Source organism: Martes martes (genome assembly GCF_963455335.1).
Source record: "Martes martes genome assembly, chromosome: 4".
NCBI lineage: Eukaryota > Metazoa > Chordata > Mammalia > Carnivora > Mustelidae > Martes > Martes martes.
Genome location: NC_137891.1, coordinates 133402638 through 133416197, shown reverse-complemented (window position 1 = coordinate 133416197; position 13560 = coordinate 133402638).

The window sequence follows — 13560 nt, the reverse complement described above, 5'->3', positions numbered from 1 at the left end:
TTCTGCTTGGGATTATAAGCAGAAAGAAAGAACTGCGTTTTAAGAAGATGTTGGCATTTTCTTCAAATGTTGTTCTGAACATGGTGAAACTTAAAATAATTTATCATTCCAGGGCTGTTTTAGCTTTATTGTTCTAACAACAAGATACCCTCCCATTAAAATCCTCCGTGTGCGTGTGTCTTTCTCTCTCTTTAGAGCTCATTATAACAGAAGTCAGGAGATCTGGCTCTCAGAGACAGCATAGTAATAAGCACCAAAGGGTTGTCCTCAAAGAAATGAGATCCAATCCTGCATGGGTGAAACATTAGAGAAAAGAAAAAGGCCATTTCAGTGTTTCCTATGCATACAATCATATGATTTACCATGATTCAGAAATTATTTTCTGTAATTTTAATGAGACAGGTTATGTCTCCACTGAGTAGGAGGAGTATTTAGATTATTTTTTGCATCAGATTAATCTGACAATGAGACATTCTTTTCTAGAAAAAAGGATTTAGAGTCTACATAAAATCAATGCGATCAGACTCTGTGTTTCTATTACATTCCTGAAATACGCAGAGCAGATGATTTTATTTTAGTTTTTAAATTAAAAATTAACAATTCCTGGTCATCCACAGAGAATCAGTGATAAATAATGTTTAGAGGAACAAACTCAACAGGTTGACTCTGTCTCAAGCCTAAGGCATCCCTGCGTGTGGATTGCCCTGAGACCCCAGCCAGGGAATAAGCTAGATGCCCAAATGTCACTGCTGGAAAAATACAATGTATTCCAGAGTCAGTCATTCGGGGTCCTGAGGCTGCCAAGAACACCCCGCGTCAGTTGGCACAGAGAACGTTTCGGCACGGAGGAGGTGTAAGGGAAGAGCATTCCCGCCCCACCAGGAACAAAAGGAGATGGCTCTTACAGTTCTTATGAAAATATACAGATTTTAGAGACTGTAACTGGGGTGTCCCGTTAGTGAAATGTTTGTTAAGAACCATAATGGGAAGCAGCAAATACTGTTTCAACCTCAATTCACTACAACGCTTGAAGTGAACATGTACGCACATCTTAAAATCTTAAACTGCCGCAGGAAAATTTGCCTTAAGATACAACTCAAGGGGAAACATGGTCAAAAGCACTGTGGAGAAATACACTTGTTTAATCTTTTTCCTTTACAATAAAAATCCACAGACTCTCAGACAACATTTAACAACATTATAGGAGAGTATTGTATTTCTGCTTGCCCCAAAATGTAATATATTTCCTCCGTATTTCTGCTTCAACCTTTTAGTCTCAAGCTTTATTCCAGGAAGGTAGCTCTGAAAACACCTGTTTTTTTGAGAGTGAAATTTTATGGAATCATTGATTTGTCCTATTTAGGAGTAACAGAGATTATTTTCCTCATTTAGTATAGAGTCTTACTAATTTGTCTATTTTGGTTTATGTAGGTATATGCACCATATTTAAAGATTCCTAAACCCAAGGGAAATTCTAGGTGTATAACTTAAAATAATGTAGTTCATGCAGGTACGTTCTATCAACAGTTAATTCAAACTAAGTACCCAGGGACCCATACAGTTAAACTGTGATTTTTTTTCCATAAGCTTTTGGGTAGAGTCAGAATAGATAGTGATGCTCTTGCTGAAAGATCAAAGCATTTCCCTCAGCACAGACATATAGCTGAGGAAGCTCCAGAATTTCCTCTTTCTAAAAAAATTTTTAAAAAGTTTTTTAAGATTTTATTTATTTATTTGACAGAGAGAGAGCACACAAACAGCCAGGAGTGGCAGGCAGAGGGAAAGGAAGAAGCAGGCTCCCCGCTGAGCAGGGAGCCCAATGCGGGGCTCTATCCCAGGACCCTGGGATCATAACCTGAGCCTAGGGCAGACACTTAACCGACTGAGGCACCCAGGTGCCACCCACCCCCAATTTTTTTTAGTCATGTACAATTAATCGTGCTATCTTAGTTTCAGGTACACACTGTAATGATTCAACAATTCTATACATTTCTCAGTGCTCATCAAGATGAGTGTACTCTTTTTTTTTTTTAAGGTTTTTAAAAAAAATTTATTTATTTTAACGGACAGAGATCACAAGTAGGCAGAGAGGCAGGCTTAGAGACAGAGGAGGAAGCAGGCTCCCCGCCGAGCAGAAAGCCTGAGGCAGGGCTCAATCCCAGGACCCTGGGATCATGACCTAAGCCGAAGGCAGAGGCTTTAACCCACTGAGCCACCCAGGAGCCCCAAGATGAGTGTATTCTTAATCCCCTTTACCTGTTTTGCCCATCCCATACACCTCCCCTCTGACAATCACCAGTTTTTCTCTGTATTTAAGAGTCTGGTGGGTTTTTTTTTGGGGGGGGGTCTCTTTTTTCTTGGTTTTGTTTCTTAAATTCCACGTAGAAGTGAAATTATTTGATATTTGTCTTTCTCTGACCAAATTATTTTACTTAACATTATACTCTCTAGCTCTATCCGTGTTGTTGCAGAAGGCAAGATTTCATTCTTTCTTATGACTGAGTAATATTCCATTGCATGTATATGCCACCTCTTCTTTATCCACTCATCTATGAATAGTCACTTGGGCTGCTTCCATATCTTGACTATTATAAATAAAACTGTAGGAAACATAAAGGTGCATATCTTTTTGGATTAGTGTTTTTGTTTTCTTTGGGTAAATACCCAGCACTGGAATTACTGGATCATATGGTAATTCTATTTTTAACTTTTTGAAAAACCTCCATACTGTTTTCCACAGTGATTATACCAATTTACAAACTCAACAACCGTGCATGAGGGATCCTTTTTCTCCATATCCTTACCAACTCTTGTTATTTCTTATGTTTTTGATTTTAGTAATTCTGACAGGCATAAAGTGATAGCTCATTGTGGGTCTTGTCTTTCTTTCTTTCTTTCTTTCTTTCTTTCTTTCTTTCTTTCTTTCTTTCTTTTTTAAAGCAGGCCCCATGCCCCAGTGTGGAGCCCAACAGGTGGCTTATACTCATGACCCTGAGATCAAGACCTGAGCTAAGATCAAGAATCAGACTCTGAACCAGCTGAGCCACCCAGGTGCTCCTGACTGTGGGTTTGATTTGCATTTCCCTGATGATGAGTGATGTTGAGTATCTTCTCATGTGTCTGTTGACCACCTGTATATCTTCTTTGGAAAAGTGTCTATTCAGGTCCTCTGCTAATTTTTTTAACTGGATTCTCTGTTTTTGGTGTTGAGGTATATAAGTTATCAGGTAGCAAATTAGAATTGTTCACTTGTTTCAGATCCAGTTTTGTACCAAACACTACCACACATTCCTATTTTTCTAGGCATAGAAGTTGGGAAATGTTACAAATGTTACAAAGATTATATAAAACTAGGGTTTTGTTCTTAAAGAACTGATGGTTGGGGGTATTTAGAAGTAAGATCCCCATAAGAAACACCTATCAGGCTGTATTCACTGGAGCAGAACCCAGCTCAAGCTGCATGTGTGAGATGGCATAAGGTGTATCTTCGGGAACTGGACATTTTCCACCCAGTATTCATGTTTATTATTTTTTAGAGTCTGATGCTGAGAGCAAGGATTCTGGGTGTCATGGTTTGGGTTCCTTCCAAAGTAGATCCTGAGGATTCCAGGGCATTTAGTTTCTTAGGAGGGATTCCAGGACAAAGGGAGAGAGGGACATAGACGGCAAGACAGACAATAAATGGCTTCATCCGTTAAGCAACTCTGCCTTAATCTCGTTGTGTATCTCTGGGGGACACTGAAATAGGCACTTTAGAGTTAGGTCTCCCTTGCATTCTCTTGTCAGTCATTGGTTACAGGCTGCTTCTAGGGCGCATTAATATCCTTGCACTTCTGACCTGCCCATGCATGTAAAGCACAGGCCTTAGTAACCAGAAAAAGCCCTCAGGTGTTTGCAGGTGCTGACAGTGGTGTTTGGAAGGTGTATACAGAAATGGTGAAGGTAGAGAGCATATGGGAGGACATTGACAGCATCTGCTACAAGAGGTCAGAGATAGAAGGTTCAAAGATCTTGGATCAATCTCACTTTGGCAGTAGAATGAAATAATGTTTTAGACTGAGGTTAACACGGAATATGAGGCAAATGTTACAGAAAGCAGTATTTCTTTTGGAAATACATTAGGAAGACATCATTTTGTACACTGGCATACATTTTCTCAATAGATCCAACTTCCAGGTTTATGTTAAGCATTGGAAAGAGCTGTCTCAGCAGTAGAGCAGATGATGTGGTTGGCTTGCAATCGGGGGGTGACGTATGAAAAAAATACTGTCTTTAAACATTGGAATCATATTCATTCTTCGAAAGGCACATGAGACCTGAGATGGAGAAAATAATATAACTCGTGTTTTCACAATTAATTAGGGCATGCGCTCTTTGGATGGAATCCTAAGTGTAATTACCTGCCCTGTTTCACTTCGCTCTCTCTCTTTCTCCATGAGACTGAAGTAAGCGCAACTTAAATATGCATAAGATGTGACTCCATTTATAGCTAAAGACCAAACTTAATGGAGTCATAAATGGGTCCACTCTTTGGGTGCAATTGGGAGGTGTGGCAGGCTTGGGACGTGGAATGGATTACAACCACCTTTCTTAGCAATCAATTGAAGCTCTTTTAATGATTAACACAATAAATTCAGGAACTAAGTAGATATAAGGGATTAGCTACCAAAAGGTAAACTGCAGACTCTGCTTTTCAAGATACAACACTAGGAACAGGAATGTAAACAATGCTGTTTTACAGTAAAATGTGTAAGAAATTGGAGCTCTCTTCTTACTTCCTTGAGCAGGGATTAGGGAAAAACAAATATAGAGTCAAGAGGGAGGAACAGAGAAAATGAGGAAAGAAAGACAGTGCAAATATCATGATTACACCTCATTGACCCTATTATTTGGAAATACATTCTAAGTAGGGTTCTCTGGGAGGGGTACTTTTCTCCCCTAACCTCCTAATAACCCCTACTGTTCTTAACTCTGGATTTCTGTCATACCTCTTTTATCTGAGCCCCTCACTGTATTAGAGGAATAGAACTGAGGCACTGAGATGTTGGAATGTGTAACCGTAGAGTGTGAGAAGTTCATTACGCTACCACTGTGTCCCCAATTCCCAGTTCAATGCCTGACCATAACATGTGATCAGTACATGACTGTGTATGCAGAGGATACATGGCAGATATATTAAGGTGATTTCCTGCTGATACCCAGCCAGAGTTCCTGATTCCCAAGTTCTAAGAGCCCCGGAAAGACCTTGAAACCTGTCCATAGGAAATGGGGTTCAGAGGTATTTGACGTGGTAGAATAACAGGGGAAGGGGAAACTTAATGGAAGGTGGTGGCAGGATCATGGAAAGAGAAACTTGCATGAATTAAAAGGGATGTGCTGTGATGGAAAGTCAGCAATTGTGCTGCGTGAGGGAAGGAACGGTGAATCTGCACTAGGAGGAGACAACACTTCAAGACCTCTCTGATTTCCCAGGCTGACTTCAAGTTCTCCTTTCTCTGTCACTACCTTTTATATATACTGTGTTTTCACTTTCACATGTATTACATTGTATTGTCATTATTTTTTGTAGGTCTAACTCCTGCTCTTAGCCCCAAGATAAGTGCTCGAGATGTTAGGTGCTAGTGAGAGAGGTAACAGGACCCTTTAACTGCTTTCTGGATTGTGCATAAACACTGCCCATGGACAAGGCATGGCGACCCTTCCTCCAACACCTTCTGTTTTCTCATGTGCTGTGCCTTTGCACCTGTTACCTCTCCTCTTGATGCCTTAGATCTGCTGGTATGTTTGGCCAACTCCTACTCATCTTTAAATCTCAGACACACTATGTTCTCTGTGAAGCCTCTGACCAGCGGACTGTCTTCTGGTGTTCACGCCCCATAGAGAGCACTTGCTGCATTGTATTGTAACACCATGCTTGTGCCTTTCTGCCCAGCTCTGCCTCAGTAGTCTCCATAATTCCTGCAGATCCTGCCATGACTCCAAGGCTTACCAAGAAAGAACTATCTAGAAAGTACTTGAGCAGTTACCTATGTCTTACACAGGTAGGCACAAAGCTGAGAGTGCTTTCAGAACTCCAGAGCTTTGGCCCTGGATGTAGAGACAAGTGTATATGCAGTCTCTGAACCTGTCTTTGTTCCCTGCTCAGAAACCCCTTCTCCTGCCACTTTTAGTCCACCCCATTCTCTCTGGATATGATTTCCATGATAATTATCTTTTTTTTCCTTCTTCTTCTGTCTCATCAGTGTGGATAGGTAGAGGATGGAATATGGCCTTTGGGCACCAGACTCTGGTGATGTTGGGATAATTTGTTCTCAGAGACATGTGATAGTTTTCATGTCTCTAACTCCATAGCTGCAAGTCTCTGAGGACAGGCACTGGGGCATTTTATCTTTGTATCCCTAGCTCCTAGGGATTTATTAGCTGAATAACTAGCTAAGACTACATAGTTGTTTGGAGATTTCCTTACTACCCTGAGCCTCTAGAATTTGAATGTGAACTACTTCATGCTGAAGGATGATAAAACCTTAGCATCAGTGTTCAGTTTCTGACCCAGTTAACATCTAGAAGTTAGGAAACATTAATTCTATCCCTTCTCAGCCAATATTTGGATTTATAGCCAGAAAAGAAGTACTTTAGTTCCTTGAAGCATTTACCTTCATCTATAAAATAAGAACTATGGCTTCCTATCACTTAAAATTAGAGGGATTTACTGACCTTAACCAAATGGTTATCTAGAATTAGCCATGTATTATACTTTGCATTCCTAGGATGTTTTATTCTTTTTTGAAACATGATCAGCCACCATATGTTATTTGATCCTTTAAGCAACACAATGGAGAAAGTGAGGCAGATATTACAAACTCAAATGGTAGGTTTAAAAAAGAAAAAGGACCCAGGGAAGCCTTGTGACTTTGCATAATCTTACAGCCAGTTAATGACAGAGCCACCTCATCTTTAATATATAGGCAGAACATTCAGAACATTTCTTCAGCTTTTAATGTGTGCCAGGCTCTATTCTATGTATGATACATATATTAATGATTAATATCTTTATGACAACCCTCAGAAGTAGGATGAGGGGCTGAAATTTTGTCCCAATTCTTAACTCCTCCCTGTCTGGTTCTTCACATCTCTGCCATGGTTTCATTGTGGGAGAAGCATATGCCTTCACTCCTTGGCTTGGCCATGTAATCTACTCTGCCTAATTATATGTGGGCCAGCATGATATTGGCCTTACAAGGCCCTGTGTGTTTCTCCTCTTCCTCCTGCACCTCTGTCGTTGCCATAGAGAAACCTGCCCAGCAAGGAGGAAGGATGCTCCCTGCAGAGCTGCCCCAGTTGTTGCAATGAGAAGTAGAGAACCACTCCTACCCCCTAGCCAAGCCCAATGTAGATCAGCTAGACCCCAGCCTATTGGCAGATCTGTAAGAATGATTTTTCTTTAAGCTACTAAGTTAAGAGTGGTTCCTTAGGTAGAATTATTGTGGCAATGGGTTGCTGACATACATAGATAATATTATTTGTTTTTCCTAATTTATGGATAAGGAAATTGAGGCACAGAAAGGGTAGGTAATTTGCCAAGTGTTGCTCAGTAAGCAGAGGATCTAGAATTCAAAGTCAGGTGGTCTGTCTCATAGCCAAAGTTCTCTAATCTCACACACTGCCTCTCTAATACTCTAATGGGAGTAATTCTCAAAGGATATATAATTATTTCAGAATTCTGTTTTGAAAAGGGAAGCAGAAAGGCAGTGTGGCCTAAAGAAAAATCTGCAAGGATTTTGAAGTTAGATATTCCCAGGTTCAAATCTCAGCTCTGCCACTGATTAGATATATAGCTTTGTGTAAATTATCTGATGACTCTGAATTGTAGTTTCCTCAGAAAAATAAAGGTAGTGAGTATTCATCACTTAATCAATCCCATTCACTGAGCACCTCTTCTGTTCTAGATACTGTTCTCGGTACTCACAATACTGAAATGAGCAATATCAAATAGCTACAGTCTAGAAGTAAAAACAGTACACAGCAAGACAAAGGAGATGGTAACTCTGTGGCACAGGACAGATCAGGAGCATGGATAATGGGGTCCTAATCTTGTGTATTTGTCAAGGTTCTCCAGAGAAACAGAACCAATAAGATATACAGCACCTTATTTATTGTAAGATTTATTATAAGGAATTGACTCATGATTACGGAGTTTGAGAAGTGCAAGATCTGTAGTTGGTAAGCTGGAGGTCCCCCCAGAAGCTGATGGTATAGTTCTACTCTAAGTTCAAAGGCCTGAAAAGCAGGAGAGCCAACAAAGTAAGTTGTACTCTGAGTCTGAGTCTGAAGGCAGGATAAGAGAGCTGTCCCAGCTCTGAAACAGGCAGAGAGAATGAATTCTCCCTTACTCAGCCTTTTTATTCTACTCATGCCTTCAAAAAATTGGCCCAGTCAAGTTGACACATAAAATTAACCATCGTATGCTGATTTTGGAGGTGATCAAGGAAGGCTTCCCAGAAAAGGTGGCACTCAATACTGAGTCCTATATAAGAGTGCCTGTGTAAAGCAGTAGCCTAACATATATTAGATGCTCATTAAATTCTAGTTTTCTTTCTAGTCACAAAAGCAAATATTACTTTCTTGGCCTACCAAGAACTTTTCAGGCCATAAAGCATGGGGGATTTTTTTCTCCTTATGTGCTGAGCTAAAGAAATGCTGACTCTCTTGCCAATGATGAGGGTCATGGGCATGGTTCATTTGTAATTGCACAACATAATTCTACCCCCAAATAGAATGCTTTTTGATGGTGTTTTAAAATCTCCAATTGCTTTTTACTTATGAGGTGAATTTACAGTGAGTTATGTTACAAGGTAATTTAACCTGACAAGACACACCATACTAAACATTCACAGACACAGTTTTGTTTCTCCCTTGAGAAGAAGCTGTTAGAGTAGAGTGGTAATCGCTGTAACAGGATCAGCATGGGGGAGATTGATCACACCTAGGAAAGTGACCTCTTGGAGTTTCTTTGCAAAAGGCACACCTTTCCTGTTGATTGATTACACATCAGGGTGACCATTCCTGGATGGGAAAACCCAGTGTGGTCCTTACCTTCTGCTGGCACAGGCACTTTTTTTTTGTTAGGGTTCATGAAAGATTGATGTGCAGCAGCTGTGGTGTAGGGTCCCAAATATTCAGGCCATGAAAATCCAGCTAGTTTTGAAAAGAGAGAAAAGGATTTATTACCCATGAGTATAAATACAATAAGCTCAATTCAAAATGGTGATTCAATTTGAATAAACGCACGGAGAGCAGTCCTTTTCAGAATTGTAGAGAAGGGGACTGAGATGTCATAGAAGAAGAGGCCTCTACCCTCTACATCCTGTCCCCAGCATGCCTTGGGGTTTCTGGTATACTGATAGTTTTCACTTCTCAATTTTTGTTCCGGATCATTACTCTTTCACTTTCATACAACAGCTGTTCATTAAGGCTCTCTCCATCCTCCACCCCAAACTGTCAGCGTCATCACCTGACTAACAGTTACTTCCCCTCCTTCCTTGAAGAAGTTGATACTGGCTTTATAATCCTTTTCTTCACCACATTTCTCTCTACCTTCCAAGTAACTTCAATATCCAAAAGGTAGTATGTCCCTTCCAGTCCCTCTGAACTTCAGGGAAATTTACCTTTTTTTACTCACTCCCCAGAGCATGTCAACACCCACTGTCATTCACTGCCTCAATTCTGAAATATTAATTTAAATCTCTGACTACATCTTTCTCTCTTTTCCTATTTTTGTCTCTTCCTCTATTATCACTAGGTTTGTCCAAATTCCTAGGACTGCTAATCTCTTGATCCTTTTACCTTTCCTCTGTTAGCTCCCTCTCATTGTCACTTCTACACAGTTTAAATCCTATTGTCTATTACTTCAAACATTTGGGGGTGGGGAGGCCTGTTATCTCAAATTCTTTGTCTTATTCTCTTATGTCTCAGCTATCTGGAAAATCTTCAACTTTAAATCAATCTGATGCCCCCCCCCCCCACAACCCTTTTCCTTACCCAGGATGCTGAACATTACAAAACAAAGATATGAATCACACAATTCTGAAAGTAAATGCCATTTAAGTGCCAGTTAATACCCAGTGCTCATTACATCATGTGCTCATTACATCTCCTCAATGTCCATCACCCAGTTATCCTATCCCCCCACTGCTCTCCCCTCCAGCAACCCTCAGTTTGTTTCCTATTATTAAGAGTCTCTAATGGTTTGTCCCCCTCCCTGATTTCATCTTCTTTTATTTTTCAAATTTCTTATAATAAAAACTTCATTCTCTGATTTATCATTCTTCCTCATTTTCCACATTAGACAATTACTAGGACCTGTCAAAACTACCTCCAAAATCTTTCTCAAATTCATCTCTTTTTCTTCATCCTACTGCCACTGGATTGCTGCAATAGTCTTTTTATAACCAGCCATTTGGCCTCACGTTGTACCTCAATCCAATCTGTTCTTTGTATCTCAGCCAGAGTGATTTTTCCAAATGCCAACATGACTTCCCAGTTAAAAATCTTTTCTTGCTCCACATTGCCTTTAAAATAAAGTTCAGAGTCTGTAAGGCAGCTTGCAAGTTTTCCATTATCCTGTAAGCTTACCTCTCTTGCTTTATTTCTCAGTGATGCCTACCACCTCACCTTGAAAACTAAGGTGTTAGTCAACTGAATTTTCACAAAGTTGCCACATCTGTTCTTACCTCATGGTCATTGCACATGTTATAGGTTTGAGATTTTTAAAAACCTATTCTTTACTCCACTTCAGGTTTTAATTCAGTTCCTCCTCTATGAGCTTTTAACTGGACCCTCCCTTCAAGACCCAGTCAGGACCCTTTTATGTTTTTCCATTGTATTCCACCATTTTAATTCTTACCATGCTGTATTGCCATTGTTTGTTTCTGTGCTCTACCAAACTAGACAATGAGTTTATGAAGGACAGGGGTTGTCTTTTCACTGGGTTATCCCTAGAGGTCTTGGTGCAAACTGGAGTTTCAATAAATACTTGTTGACAGAAAAAAATTCAATAGCATAGTGATAATCGCTATGGTATTTCTCTGTACTGATTATAGACAGGATTAGATGGTTGGAACCACCAGTAGGCAGGTAGTTCACCTAAAGAGATAAAGAGAAAATGTGGGCAGCTTATTTACCACAACATGGAAGAGAATCAAGAAACATAACCATGGCAAATTTTGAGTTCATCTTCATTTGAATATCATCTTTATTTTGGGGAGTTTTAATAGCTTCTGATATTCTATGACATTCATCTTTATACTCTATCTTTGTTATGAACGGGATGATTCCTTACAAGGTATTTATTTGGTTGGGTTTTGTTTCGTTTTGTTCGGTTTTTTTTTTTTGGAGGGTTGAGGGTAAGGGAAGACAATCTCTTATTTCTGAAATCATTTTATACCAGAAAGATCTTCAAATATCATGAGAACGTGTAGTATTTTGTTTTTGTGCCAGGTGGTTAAGCTTCATTCAACAGTAGCATTTTATTAGAAATGTACTATCACAGATAGTTTCCAGAAGGGCATTTGATATGGATTGTTATGTGGAAAAGAAACTTTCAAATACTCATTTTTTTACTTAAAACTCTTGAATAAAATAGCAAGAGCATACTTGGCCTAATGGGACATTTAAAATTCTGTGCTGCAACTTCTGTTGCTAAAGAGAACTTTTAGGTCTCCCATACTTCTGGGTTGTACCCACTCACTGCTAGTTTTAGTCAGGTTTCAAGGAGGGTGTTTGACAATTGAGTAGTAATGAGGTTTAGTGTGCATTTTATGTAACCTTCTAGCAGGTAGGCCAATTAAAATGTTACATCTGAAAAGGCACATATTCTGATTTCTGCCTGGGGATGTAATACATTAACTTACATTTGGACATGCTTTTGCTTTATATCCTTCAATTAATGACATCTCCCAATTTACTCTCTTGGGCTGCTTAGCTCTCTCTCCTCCTGAAGGCCCAATGATAATAAACCCCAAACCATGGATCTGCTCCCATAAAAGACAATTGGTATTCACTGAGCAGAACATGAAAGATATGCCTTATCCATGTCCACGCCTTGGCTAGCTCTTTTTCAGTTATGGTCAAAAAAACCAAAAGTGAGATTGGATGGATTTTTTTCAAGGACATTTTTTCTTTCTAAAACAAAATGAAGCAAAGCAGCCTGGCCAAGAGGGAATTATTACTGTTACTGGAACCCTTTCCTTAGTTTCCTGAGACTACCAGGGTAAGGTAAAGAAAAATGGAATCCTAGAGAACTTTATTGTGTTTATAACGACACCAAGATCATAAAAACAAGCAACATTATAAAATAAATTTAGCCCAATTCAAAGGCAAACAATTTTTTCCATAACATATCTCAATGATTTACTTAAGCAGGAAAAAATGCAAAAGTAAACAATAATAACTAAATATAAAAGTACAAGATAGGACAGTTGTGGAAGTATTTAAGCACAGAGAAAGAGAGAGAGGACGAGTAACATGATATGTTTTCTATATAACACAAGATTCTTATTATCAGAATTTGATTGTGCCATGCATGCATTAAATCATGATAGTCTAAGAATTATAAATCACAGAGTCTAATTACTTGGCAGGTTTTAGCTCTGACTTTCAATTTCAGCCCTGTAGGAGTCTGCTTGGACTGTCATAATATATATACACATACATACATATACATATTCATACCACGATTACATGTCTTAAACAACAGAAATTTATTTTCTCAAGGTTCTGAGAGCTGGAAAGATCAAGTCTCTGGAAGGGTTTGGTATCTGGGGAGAGCTCTTTTTCTGGCTTGCAGATGGCAGCTTTTGTCCTCACATGGACTTTGCTTGGAAAGCTCCGAGAAAAAGAGAGAAAAGAGAGAAATCTCTCCTTCTTTCTCTTTTCCTATAAGGCCACCAGTCCTGTTGGGTTAGAGCCTCACTCTTATGACCTTATTCAACCTTGATTATCTCCTAAAGACACTATCTCCAAATACAGTCACATTGGGAGTTAAGGCTGCAACCTATGAATTTTGAGGGGACAGACTTCAGTCCATAGCAGGTCTTAGGAAAGACAAAGATATTACTAGAACTTAAGAATAAATGTACACCCTGTTACAATAACAGGGCTATGAGTGAAGAGGGTGGGCCTTACATCAACCGACTGATTTGGTTACTGAGTGGTTGAAATTATAATCCCAGATCCAACTAAACCAAATTTTAAAAAAAGCAATATATAACTGGTGAAACAAAAGGAGGCAAATTGTGTGATAAACAGAGATGTGCCATCCATTCCTCTTTCAAGGAAGGGCTTGTGGTCAAGATGCTGGGAATGCTTTTTGCTGGCAGACTCCAGGGGTCGGTCCCTTGTAGGTACCCCTTCAGCTGTAGGGAGCCCCAGGCCCAGGGTTACCTGCTTCCCAGGGCAGCCAATACCCAAAGACTAATGGGGGTAAGGATAGTGAGAGTTGCCATTTCAACACAGCATGTGACAGCCCTCATGGGTCATTTTAGCTCCAGAGTTCCCTGCGGG